The sequence below is a fragment of the Mastomys coucha genome, unplaced genomic scaffold, assembly GCF_008632895.1.
Source record: "Mastomys coucha isolate ucsf_1 unplaced genomic scaffold, UCSF_Mcou_1 pScaffold17, whole genome shotgun sequence".
Lineage (NCBI taxonomy): Eukaryota > Metazoa > Chordata > Mammalia > Rodentia > Muridae > Mastomys > Mastomys coucha.
Genome location: NW_022196899.1, coordinates 24,801,718 through 24,814,953, shown reverse-complemented (window position 1 = coordinate 24,814,953; position 13,236 = coordinate 24,801,718). Strand labels below are relative to the sequence as shown.

Genomic DNA, 13,236 nt, shown 5'->3' with positions numbered 1-13,236 from the left:
CTATCAATATTGGAACTTTATAGGGCATCCTCGCAGTTATTCTGCTGTTGCCCTGGTTTATGGAGATCTTGTATCTTTGAATCTGCAGGACCAGCCCTTTCACTAATTCCAGCAGATCATAGATAGGGTAGATGTTGGGGTGGGCCCACTCAAAGCACTGAATCTAGGCCTGGAAGGTAGCTAAGTTGGTCGGTCCCCCAGCACCATGCCCCATACTACCAGAGAAAGCTGTCCAGCTTTGCTCAGACTAACTCACCCAGTGCCACAGCAATCAAGGAGCAGTGTCAGGTCTCCTGCTCTCCTGACTTAGGGCTGGCTCACCTGTGACTTTGCCAGCAGGGATAGGTCTACTATGCTGCTCACATGAAGTAAAGGGCCAGTTCTCCTGAGTGTTGCAGCCAGCGAGGGGCTAGGCCAGGTTTCCCACTCCTCTTATGACCTGTGGGCCAGCTCTCTGGCCTGCTGCAGGCAGAAGTGGGCAAGAGTGGGGAGGGAATTTCTCCTTTGCCCAAACATCCCATGACATACTAGGGTCAGGGACAGCTTTCCTGTGCTCACACTATTAGGAGCTGCTCCCCTCTTCACTCCTCATGTACAAGGGGTAGGGCAAGCTCAGCAAAATGTCTCAGACTTCAGTCCAGACCAGGGACATCTACAGGACTTTTGGTGGTAACACAGGCCTAGGCTATCAACACAATTCCCAGCTGCCATACGATCATGGACCCAGACATGGCACCCAGCAGTAGTAGCTTGAGCCTGGATGCCCCCCATGACCTCACATGGCAATACAGGTGAGTCCTCCAGTGATTAATTTATATGAAGAAGTTTTTGTTTTCAGAGATGTCACAGCCTTACCTGTCTTGGAATACTCAGGATAGAGACTCACAGGCTTTATATATAGTAGCATGGTCCATGGTCTATGCTAGTGAACACATGGATGCCCACTGACACTACAGTGCATGCCTGCAAGGTGTTGTATGGTGCTATCACCAACCACAGAGCAAAAGGGTTCAGGACCCTTTGGGAGAAGAGAAAGTAAACTTCAACTTGCTTGTTTTGCCAGAGGTCCAGTTCTTGTGCCTTCTGAGGAATTACAGTAAATCAAACCAAACACTCAAGGCTTTTATGGATTTAAAGAAAAGGAGTAGTCTTAGGGAAAAGAAATTCCTGTTTCTAGCTAAAAAGGCTTAAAACAAGCAATGGTATCTGAACAATACAAGCTCATGACTTCAGCTAGCAAGAAGACAAGGAATTAGTTTGTACCTAGCCACTTCCTAAAAGCCTCCCTTTGTCTTCTATGTTCTTTCCTGTACTTAGTGTCTGATTGTAGTCTAGGTATTTTTAAAATGTGTTAATTAAAAATACTCTCTGCAGGAGAAAATGAATGCCTTTGCACCCACAAAAGGTACTGTTTTTTGCATGGTGTAGAAAGAATTTGACAGAGATGGAGTCAATGCAAAAAGAGAAGTGGTAAGGAGAACCTGGGGTCAAGTATCTGACTGTGCATCTGGTCTTGCACCAATGGCAATAGATGTTGAGAGTGGTGACCGACTACAGAAACCAAATGTAAAAGTCAGGACACAAAAGCTAATAAAGATCAGAGTTCTGGTAGTAAGAAAAGCAAGTAAGGATGACTGGTAAAGTGGCTTCTAAAGTGTTAGGCAAAAAATTAGGCCAGCTAGGTCAGCTCTGCTTTGTAAGCAGATAAAACCAGTTGTATATTTGGGGTACTTAGGTTGCTAACACAATCACCACGATGGGATTTTGTTATGGGAAGATACAAAGCAATATGCACATAAAAGACGCCAAAACATTTGTCTAAAAGACATTCTGTGCTTCTCTGAATCAGAATCTATTCATCACACAGGAGAGAGCCCTTCCAAGGAGAAAAACAACATTGTAAGGTGTGGCCCTCTCCACAGTGTAGAGTCCCATATGCTTTATGCTGCTTCTTAGATTACCTATATCAAACAACGGAGAAAGCCATGTGCAGAGGCTGTGTAAAGAGTCCCTAGTGAGGGCTACTATGAAGACAAATGGTTAATGTCTCTTCTCCCAGCTGCTCTGTTAATTACTATCATAGAAAACATCTTGAGGGAAAACACTGCATACAGTTATTAGCAATTAACCCTCAACTCAAAAAAAAAAATAGCAGTTCTTACTAATAATAGAATCATGCCCAGCCAGCCTAATTACAATTTCCACACGTCTACATTGTCCACTCCAAAACTGTGACATATTATACATTACCATGCTTTAGGAAACAAAGATGAAGAAGTTTGTATTGTGGAATGTAAAATGAGGCAGAGCAGCTAGACCTGAGGTGAGGGGCATGATGCATGTGGTGATGAGGTAATTCTCCAGCATGTGATAGACTCAGCTATGTGAGGCTGAAGAACTTGTCTCTGACTGTTTATTACAATCAAGCCCACAGTGTGAGGATAAACGTTGGAAGAGGGAGTAGAAAGAAAACCAAAACACAAAATATTAATATGACATGGTGGTTTGGTTTATCTTGGCATACTGGACCATTTGAAGTCATGACCCAGTCTTGAATATTTTCCCTCCAGTTGGATGTGTGTTTTCTAGCATCCATTCTGCCATTGCTGACTTTATCCATTTTTTTATCAGTCTTACTCTCTCTGGAATAGATTATATTTACTTCTGTCCTAATACCTTAACACTTGTTATTATTTCTGCCTGAAGGACTTGGATCCTAGATTCAGCACGGCTGCTTTCTTCTCAGAACTTTGCTATCAGCTCAGAGAAGCCTACACAGAGCAGCTTGACTCCCATTCCTTCTATCTTATATTTTTATTTTCCATGCATAGAAACCTGCCTATCAGACTATGCTATTTAGCTACTCTTGCTTGTCAAAATTAAGCTGTGCCCACTAATTTCTTTTCTGCTTTTGATCTGATACAATCTCTAATTCTTTCTTGTGTATTATTTCTTTTTTTATTGTGTGTGGGTGCATGTATATGTGATGTATACTTGTGTACATATTCCCCAAACTCTCTCTCTCTCTGAACCCTCTTTCATCTTTCTCTTTTTCATAAATAAAAATTTATTAAAATAATAATATTTATATATAATTTCCATATTAATAACTTACTAGGTTAGAGTGAGCAGATGTTTGCCACAATGACTGAACCACTACTGTGAGCCTAGGCCCATGGTTTATATTTGGATTTATTCTTTGTGTGTGTGTGTGTGTGTGTGTGGTTTTTTATTAGATATTTTCTTTATTTACATTTCAAATGTAAATTTCCTCATTTCCCCTCTGAAAACTCCCTATCCGATCCCCCCTCTCCTGTTCACCAACCTACCCACTCCCACTTCCCTGTCCTGGCAATCCCCTTTTTATTAAGTGTCCCTCTCTAATCCCAGAAATCACCTGGTAGGTTAAACTAGTTGGCCAATAAGTACCAGGTATCTTTCTGTCTCTGCCTTCCCGCCACTGCAATTACAAGTATATACCAACATCTGGCTTCTAACATAGGTGCTGGGTGTTCAAACTCAACTCTTCATATCTCCCTAACCCATCCCTGTCTTTTACATGGGTGCTTAGGTTCAAGCCTCAGGTATTCAAGCTTGCATGGTTTAAGCATGTTACTTACCTATTACAACTCCTAGCTCCCAACATTGCTTTACTGAATGTTCTCACTACAGCTACATATATAATCTGTATAAATATTTACATTATGTAAGTATTCAATATTGTTTACAGACAAGCCAAAGAATATTCTCCTTTGCATAACCATATCATGTTTTTCTACAGTTAATTTTTCTGCGATACTTCCCCCATAAAATTAACTCAGCCCTAACCACCCATGCTCAAGAGACTAGGAATTATTTCACTGACTTTGCCCAGAGCAAATGAACACTTCTTTCATGTTCTGCATGGTTTCATCAGTCTCTACTTATACCCAGCAATTAGGATGGTTTTAGTTTGGATTCACAGCTCCACCAATTGTAGAAGTTTTCCTTGGGGCTTGCCTATGAAACTCAGCACTTGGAGACCCTCTTTGCCACATAGATGGCAATGCCCACCTATATTTTCATGTTTCTTCCATCACTTTGTTAAGGCAATTCCTCCAATAGTTTCCTACGAAAAAACACACACAGCCTTTTCTGAGATTTTATGATTGCAATGCTTTTTCTTTATGCATCTTTGATTATCACTCAGCTGAGTATGTACTGTTAGGTTGGAAATTAGTACCAAGCATGTCTGAAAAAAAATCATAAGTAATTATACTATTAACTACTTAAAATACCATCAGAATATATGTCAGCATGTAAATACACATATATAATTTAAATGAAAATTTCCAACTTGGTCTGAAAAAGCACCCCACCCCAAAGCCATAGACAAGTCTAACAACAACTCCAATAGCAGACATGAGAAGCCCTCTTTCAATTCTTGGTCATTAGTAGTCAAGAGATGGTTGATATTGCCCTGGGTTTTCCTCTACAGGTGGAAGGTAAGTGTCAACTGCTGAAGGCAACAGGCACATTAGACATAGGGGTCCCAGAGTCATGACTTGGAACTGACCAGAATGCCTTCTCCATGAGGAGACATGCTTAGTACTAATTTCTTCTTTTCCCCCCTTCTTCTGTATTTGTCTCCACTATCCCTAATTAAAGCCCCTCTCATTTTCTCATTTTTTGTCAGATCACCTGAGGCCTACTATCTTCTTCTCTGTTGTTCCTCTGACCCCACAATGACCATTTTACTTTATTCTTTTCTGAAATTACTTCAAGTTATATAATCATCTCTGAAGATATAGATCTAGGAGCTTCAGATGAGCCACAACATGTGAGAATTTTCTTTATGGGTCTGTGTTGCTTAACTCGGTAGGATCATTCTTAGTTCTTAGGCAGAAAGTGTAAGAACCAGAGGGAAAGAACATTGTTTTTCCTGGAAATGTCAGAAATTATACACATAAATTCCCAGCAACATGACTACCTGAATATGAGGGGAACAAGGAAGACACCAAATAGACATGCTAACATGGATGTGAGAATGCTCATAATGACTAAATTCTACAAAAGAAGTGAATGCAACCAAATAATACTGGGAGGGGATTAATAGCCTTTCCTTTGGAAACCCATGCCAATTGGTTATCAACTATAAAATTGTGAACCATGGAAACATACAAGTAACAATGTATAGACTAAGCAGGTGTTATTTATACATTTAGGAATATATATCCACAGTTACTGAAAAAAGGACCATGAATTTTAAGAAGAAGGAGGGATATGTTGGATGGGCAGAAAAAGAAGGGTAAATGATGTAATTATATATAATTTTAAAAAATAAAAAATGATTATAAATTCAATTAGATTGACAAACCATTAAATTTCCCTATTTATACTGTCCAATTCAATGATTTTTAAGTATGTTGACAAAGTTGTGTAACTAGCAACACAATTTAATACCCCAACATTTCAAAACCCCTGAAAGATTTCAATAGTCTCTTCCCATATTATTCTGCTTCCAGAAAAAGGAAACTGTAAATTTAGATTCTATTTTGATGGTTTCTCTATCATGGAATATATCAACAAATGTAATCACTAGTCAACATGTACTCATTTGTGCTTGATTTTCTTCACACTGCATAGTATTTTATTTCATTTCTTTGTTCATTTATTTATGTATATCACACACATGCAAAAGATATGCCATAGTGTCAGACAACCAGTTAAAGAAAGTAGATATGATAGACATATGCATAAAATTTTATTCTAGAGCAATAAAATTGACTTTTAATACATCTGAGACAGCATCCAGGATAGATTGCATGAAATTTCAGGAAGCTTTCAGACATATGGAATGAAACAACATGCCCTTGAACTACCAACAAGTTAATGAAAAATGAAAAGGAAAACTGAAAATATCTTGTTACAAATGATGTACACATAAAATACCAAACTTAACAAAAAGCCTACCAAAGTGTGCTTAAAAAACTATTCTAAGAAGGAAAATAAAATAATACTTGCCTACAAAAAAAGGAGAGCTATCTTAAATAAAAAACCTAATATTGTACCTAATATCAGACCAGGAAAAAGAAACAAAGCAATTCAACATGAGTGAGCAGAAATGAAATAGAGACAAGAAAAAAAAAACATGTAAGGGGCTAAGAAAGCCTAGACTTTTTCTTGAAAAGACATAGTTGACAAACACTGAGTTAGCTAAGTGACAAAAAGAAAGACTTAAGTGAGTAAAGTAGGCAATGAAAGAGGAGACAAGACGATGGATACTATGAAAATACCAAGGACTATATGAGAGTACTATGAAGAGGTAGACCTTAACAAACTGGATAACAAGAAGAATGGATACATTTGTGCAACAGGCCAGCAAACGTGAATCCCAAAGAAACAAAACATTTGAAGAAATCCATAAGGAACAAAATTAAACCGTGAGTAAAGTCTCCCACCAAGGAAAATCTAATCTTGTATTTTCTATCAAGCATTTAAGGACAAGCTACTATTGAGTCTTCTGAAAACTCTTACAGATACTTGAAAAGGGATATAGAGGGGTGGGAGGCAGGGCTGCCCCAAGCAAATACTCTAAGTTAAAAGCAAGCAGAAAGGGGCTGCTGCAGAGAGAGTGCAATTGGTGAAGTGTCTGGAGGACTAGACTTTGATCCTCAGCACTCAAGCAAGAAAGCACAAGCTGGTGATTCCTGACCTAATACCAACACCAGATGATGCCCCAAAAAGTAACTTAACAAACTATACCTCTGATGTCTTTAGAGGTACATATTCTCAATGAAGTGTGAGAAAGCAGAATCCAGCAGCATATTAAAAATATTCATGAGAAAAAAGAATAAGTGATTTTTATTCTTGGGACGCCAAGGACAGGTCAACACATGGAAATCTAGAAATGTGTTTTGGTACATTCACAGATTGAAGGACAATCCCCACACAATCTCCTCAGTAGATACAGATATAGTTGGCAAGACTCCACATGCTTTCATTATAAAAGCTCCCAACAAAGAAGATCTAGGAATGAGTCTTAATGCAAAGCTCCCACTTTATGGGACATACCTAGATCATACGTAGTGCTTAGATGCTAAATGATTTGCTTCTAAGCTCAGGCAAGGGTGCCCCCTTTCATCAGTGCTAATCAGCATAGAACCAGGTTAAGTATTAGAACTTGACAACAGCTCTGCCATATTCCCTCAGCCTTCTCCAGCTTATAACCTTGACTTGACCTATTGTCCCTTGTCCTGACAAACACAACTTCTTGTACTTTGTCATGGAGCCTCATGGATTTTGGAGGTCCTCCCCGCCTCTAGACCCAGCCTATCAGCTTTAAGGTCAGACAGTGCTCCTTAGATAGCCTATGTGTTGTTAATGTTGCAAATGCACCTGTTCTTGTTTTTCCTGTATGAAATCTCATTCTGAGGACTGCCCTGAGTTTTGGATCTTGACTCCTGGCTGTGTCCCTGATTAATCAGTCTTGGGGCATGCTTTCAATAAACCATTAATACCCGACTGAGATTTGTGTCTGAGTGTTTTGTGTCACCATCCCTGGAATCTAACACATTGAAAATCTTATACAGAGAAGAGAGCTAGATAAAAGCAGAAAATAATTCCAAAACAAAAAAGGAAATGTTGCTGCTTTCCAGTGACTAGATAAATTGAAAGCCCTGGAGACCCCCAACTCAAGTGCTAAAAGTGATAAGCAAATTCAGTAGAAATGAAACACACAAAACCAGTGGACAAAAATCAATTGTTTCTATACTCTTAACAATGAGCTATAAAATGAAATCCAGGAAACAAACTGATAATCATAAGCTACACAAAGCAAGACATGTATAACAGCATTTGACTAAGAAGGTGTACTGTCTTCCCATGAAATTCTGATGTAGTACACTGAAGATGGTACTGCAAAACAGAAAAGATGCTACCTGAAAACTAGCAGAAAACCTGACTACAGGGCTTGCAAGATGGCTAAGCATGGAAAAGCTCATGCTATTGGGGGGGGTCTTGTTACCCAAGTTTGATCCCCAGACCTCACAGTAGAAGGAATAAATTGACTAGGGAAGTCCCTTGTGACCACACATATGCCATGCCATAAGTAGGACACAGACACAGACATATTCACGCACACACACACACACACACACACACACACACACACACACACGATTATAACAATAAACAATATTAAGTATAAATAATAAATTTAAGAAAATTTTCATAATCTCTGTGAAAATTCTGATGTCATTTTTTTCAGTACTAAAATTATACCAAATTACAAAAGAGCCAATGCAGCTAAATCAATCTTAAAGGAAAAGACTGAAACCAGACATGTAATAAGTCCCAATGTTAGTGAATGAAATACTTTAAATAAAGCTGTTGTAAACCAGAATGATACTGGCCTAAAGTCAGATATTCATACCAAAGCGACAGAGTAAAGAGCTTAGAAATAACCTGTGAGCTCAGAATAGTTGATTTCCTACAAAACTACCAAAAAATACATAATGGGGGAGATTTTTTCCTTAAACTATATTGGTACAACTGGATAAGCACATATCAAAGAGTGAAATTCAAATCTTGCCTCACACCACATATGAAAGCCAAGTTAGTGGTGCTAGTTAGGACAGGCTCAGCTGGTAAAGTTCTTGCTATGGGAGAATGAAGAACCAAGCTAGATCTTGGCTCATGTGTAAAAGAGGCAGCAAACCTACAAGCTCCCCATTCAGTGGGAGACCCTGTAGCAACCAATCAGTAAGTTAATTAATTTTAAAAAGCTAAAGAAATTGAGAAAGACATATGTGATTAATCACAACCCCCACACTGCCCACACATGCCCATCTCCCCACACACAAAACATTCATTATTCACACCTACCCACCCATATATACACAAAACACACACAAACACACACCACATTCCACACACACACATACACCCCATACCCTACACACACACATACACACACACACACACACACACACATATATATATATATATATATCATACAAACACATAACACATATGTATACAAACACACAAAACATATGCATATAAATACACAGCCCTACATACACACACACCATCACTACCACCCCACATACAGAAAGAGCTGTGGGGGCACATGATCAAAATAGTCTATGAATTTAAGTTTTGGAACAGCAAAAGGACTAGACAAGAACAAAGGAAGCAGCTTCCAAACACTGGTGTGAGCATTTGATTACATATCTAGGAGCAGAGGCAACTGAGACAAAACCAGGCCAGTGTAGTGACTGGAAGCTTCTTCATAGCAAAGGAGACAAGACAGACTGGGTACCTGGCAAAGTGTTTTAAAACTATTATTCTGATGAAGATTTATTATCTAAAGAATATGAAAAGCTCAGTCTAAGAGGAAGAAAACATGTAGCCTAATTCCAAATGGACAAGTACTGAACATTTTGCAAATGAGACATAAAGGTGACTACCAAGTATCTGAAAAGTTTCTGGGCATCACTCATGAGGGAGATGCAAATTAAAACCACAGTGAGCTCTCACCTCACACCTGTTAGCATGGCTTCTTTACAAAGAGGGAAGATCCCAAGCAAACTGAGCCAGTTACAGACAGCTGCTGTTTGTCTCTACTCTTGTGGAATAGCTAGGGTGGCTGACATAGAAGCAGAAAGTGCAGGGCAGGGGAAGAGGGAGCTAACAGCTCATGATGCAGAGTTTCAACTTTGCAAAATGAAGACCTTTTGAGATCTACTACACATAAAGCAACATGCTTAACACTGTATGTAGAATTGTATATTTCAAAAATCATTATGGTGCAAATGAGAGGTTTCTGGGTCTGTATTTATTTCTGGGCCTTTTCTTGGGCTCTTTTACTTGTTTGTTTAATTGATTTGTCCTACTGCAACATGCTTACATTATATTATTATATTATTATATTATTGTATTATCCCTTAGATGACTGTAGTTCTCTAATGAGAGACAGAGAGGGACAGATCTAGACGGAAGCAGAGGCGAGTGGAACTGGGAAGGGTAGAGAAAAGAGAAACTGTAATTAGGGTGTATAGGAAAAGAAGCTATTTCAATAAAAGAAAAGGGCACTACTGTTATTTAATGTAAATGATTAGTATTAGCTGTACATGGTGTTATTTCTAAAAGCCAAAGGTACAGGTCAACTATGTGTCTGACCAAGTCTCTAATGCTCTAATAAATATATGGGAGCTCCAGCCTAACTTACAATTTGACTAACAACTATTATGGGTTAAGAAAGGGATAGAAACATCATTAGAAAGTCTTAATACATGTTGAATTTATCATATTTCTTTTAGAAGACAGAGTTAGCTATGTCTTTGTAGGAACAAGATTTCATGACAGGTAAATTCAAAGCCAGAATGACTGGATACATCTTGGTGTGAGACCCAGTTGGCTCCTCGGTGAATTTCATTCTATTTTGTCTGACATCAAGATTTTAGTGTGCACGGTGATTAGTGCATTATAGGCACTTCTATAATGGCAATTTACTACACTTGCAGGTGACAGAAGCCTCTTTGAAGAATTACCTTCTGACCTCCTCTTTCAACCCACAATGCCTGCTGAATGGGATGGTCTGAGTCGTTTCCTCAGTCCCCATACAGACACTGGGAGTTTTTGTGTGTGGAGGAGCAATGCTGAAAGCTTTGGCAGGAAGGCTTTTGCAGCAGTCTGTATGTCGAACTGCATGGATCAACAATTTCTCAATTAGAAGGAGATAGACGAGAAGATAAAGTATTCGGTGACTGCGAAGCTTCGGCAGCAGCTGAAGAATACTCGAGGAACATCTGGCTGGAATCTATTTCTTCTTAGGTAAGCACTCCTTTTTGTAACAAGCATACATAAAGCATGAAATTGGCATCCCCATCTCTTCCCAACAAGAAAGAAGCTTGATTTAGTACTCCTCTGATGCAGGTATGCAAAAACTGGGGTGTCATGAGGCATGGCCACTGAAGCTCCTCCAAAGCTTGGGGCTCTTCTCTGGGGGTAGCATTTGTGAACGATTTGGGGCCTGGTTTTTAAGATCTTATCTAGTTTGTCAGCATAAAAAAATAGCCAAGAAAAAAAAAAGAACTCAATTTATGACTATTCTAGATTTTTTTCATGAAATATGTGTCTGAACAAGGGGTATAATTAATACAACATTTCTTTTAATTTTTGAAACTGGCTCTTTCCATAGCTAATTTATTCTCTTGCTTTGCTAATCCAATAATGCCTGGCACTTTAGGCAATGAAGGAAAATTGTTTTCTCTATTTCTAGCCTCATTTGTGTGATCACAGTTCCCTAACACCTGGGAGCTGTATTGCTGCTTTACTATGAAAGATTGTAACAATTGTAACTGGGAGAGTTCCTATTACTCACCAATCAAACCAATAACCAGTCATTTTCTATATGTGTGTACTTATTGCTGAGATACAAGCCTTCTCCTTAGTCAGGGATGAGTAGACACATACACACATACATGCATATTTGGAGGGGAGAAGTTAACCTCCGGTGTTCCTCAGGACCCTCCACAGTGGTGTTTGAGACCTACTTTCTCCCTAGATCTGGGGGCTTGCAAATCAGGCTAGGCTGGCTGGCTCGGTGAGCCACCTGTCTCAGCCTCCTCATTGCTGAGCACGATCACCAGGTTTTGCTTTATGACTTAAGTTCTGAGGCCAATCTCCAGTCCTCCTGCTGGCTCCCCTAGCATCTCACCAACTGCATTATTTCTGCATCCTCTTGCTGCTTGCTTTCCAGATGTATGAGGGTGCTATGAAAAGGGGAGCTGGATTCAAATCAGGTTCATTCAGTTCATGGAAAAATATGACTACTTAGGCCATTTCACGTAATGATGTAGCTTATGTAATATTGTTATGATGCTGCATTTAGATTAATATCCATAAAAGAATACCTTGAAATCAACCTCACTTTATGAGATATACACTAATCATATTTAGTCTGTCACATCCAAAATGCTTTCAGTGTTCATCTATAATAAATATGCTTTCAAACTAATGTACCTGAAAGAAAAATGTTCAAATGCAGGATTACCAGTGGACTGATGTACTTCCCACATACCTAAGCTATTCTTCACTACAGTCATGCAAATCAGATAATTTACATATATTTCTGTCTTTTCCCATTATCATCAGGTCTTTAAATATTTGTGAGTTTCAACTGTGACTTACTTCAGATTTCGCTTTGTAATAAGTATGGAATATTATTTATTCAAGGGTTTCTTTAATACAGAGAAAAAGAATGTTTCAGAAATTTTTTGCATTCTAGAAGGGAGTGGGATTAGTTATAGATCCCCACAGAGTAAATACTAGTCCAGAAGCAAAGAAAGTCTTAACACTTCGCAGGAGACTTCAGGAGACAGCTAGTCTTTCCTGTTAGTTTTAAGTATACTCTACATTTTCATTAAAACAATTAAGACCAAAACTGTGTTACAACAACCTGGAGTTTTAAGAAGTGGATTTAGAAGGGACAGGTCTTTTTACTTACATGGACACTGCATGCACTCAGGACACATGGTTCAGTAGGTACTGTTGCCAATATTAGCAAGTAACTTTCTGGTATTCTCACCTGTACAGGACTCTGCTTGTTCTGGGCCATTTGACTATTCATTAACATTGACCAAGGAGAGGAGAAATTAAAGAGGGGAGATTAGGCAATGAACTTGTTTCTTTTCTTCCTTCCTTTTGTTTCTTTGTTTCTTTGTTTATTTTTTTCTCTCAAGTAAAGATCAGCAAGAGATTCAGATACCTTAGAAGAATGAAGGATGAAATTTCAGATATCAGGGCAGTGCAGCAATCTATGCCAAGAACTAATCAGAAGGTGACATAGAAGTCTGGAGTAAACACTAGCACTGTCATTGAGGGTGCACTTCAGGTTCCTAGGGCCTGTTGAATTCAGAACTGCACCTCGGAAAAATAAGAATGTATCCTTCTTTTATAGTTGTGGCAGGGAACATAACTATTTCTTTTGTGCAACCAATTCTAAATTGATCTTTTTGGTATATATGCCAAAAGATAACTAGTTGCTCATTTATATTTTAAGTTTTGTTCACAAGTTGAAGTTGAATAAAAAAGACACATGTTTATACATACACACTTAAATAAAACATAAGTATGCAGCAAAAGCTAAGTCTAAGGTAAATAGAGATTCTGCAGGCCAGAGCTCTAAAGCAGAGGACCATGATGCTCTCTCTCTCCCTCCCTCCCTCCCTCCCTTCCTCCCTCCCTTCC

General features: G+C 38.8%; 1 protein-coding gene across 1 annotated transcript in view; it reads left to right on the top strand.

The window, feature by feature from the left end:
- Positions 1-13,236, top strand: part of LOC116095049 (EGF-like and EMI domain-containing protein 1) — a 599,877-nt gene that overhangs the window by 5,451 nt on the left and 581,190 nt on the right. The window contains exon 2 of the mRNA XM_031376552.1: positions 10,509-10,818. The gene's annotated coding sequence lies outside the window, so the exon portion shown is untranslated. The remainder of the gene's footprint in view (positions 1-10,508; positions 10,819-13,236) is intronic.